Source organism: Penaeus monodon, chromosome 24 (assembly GCF_015228065.2).
Source record: "Penaeus monodon isolate SGIC_2016 chromosome 24, NSTDA_Pmon_1, whole genome shotgun sequence".
Classification (NCBI taxonomy): domain Eukaryota; kingdom Metazoa; phylum Arthropoda; class Malacostraca; order Decapoda; family Penaeidae; genus Penaeus; species Penaeus monodon.
The window spans coordinates 3,642,212-3,642,838 of NC_051409.1; positions in this window are offsets into that span (position 1 = coordinate 3,642,212).

The following is a 627-nucleotide window of genomic DNA, read 5'->3' on the forward strand; positions in this document are numbered from 1 at the left end:
CGTTCGAGCGCGTCGTCGACATTCATATTGTACGATTAATCTCCCTTTTTTGTGTAGCGGAATTTTAGGGGGATTTTTTCTTCTTAGTCGATCGATTTTTTTTTTCTTACGGTTTTATCGTACTGTCATGTTTTGTTTTTTTCTTTCTTTCTTTCTCTCTTTCTCTGTCTCTATTCTCTTTCTGGAATGCTTTTACTTGTCCTATTATCTCCCTTTTTTTTTCATCATCATTTATTTTTCTTTTTACTCTTTCTTTCTCTGTCCACTTTCTCTCTAATAATCTTTACTCTTGCTTATTACATCTTTCTTCTCTCACTTCTTTCTTTCATTCATCTCTCCTCTTATTACCTAAAACCTATTAACTCGACCTGTTTATCTACTTCTATTCTCTATCATTTCTTTCGCGTTTCGGAATTCCTTTTGTTCCATAACACACAGATTTCTGCCGCCGTAGATATTGATCGTTAATTAGGGCGAATGAAGCACGAACGGAATGGAAAACGTGGTGCCAATTGAGGAATCGAGCGGCGAGCATTCGCGGAATGATTCTGGATCCCGGGGAAGCTGCTCGTGGCGCTGGCGCTTGTTGTGAAAACCGCCTGTTGGCGGATGCTGTGCCTAGATCCT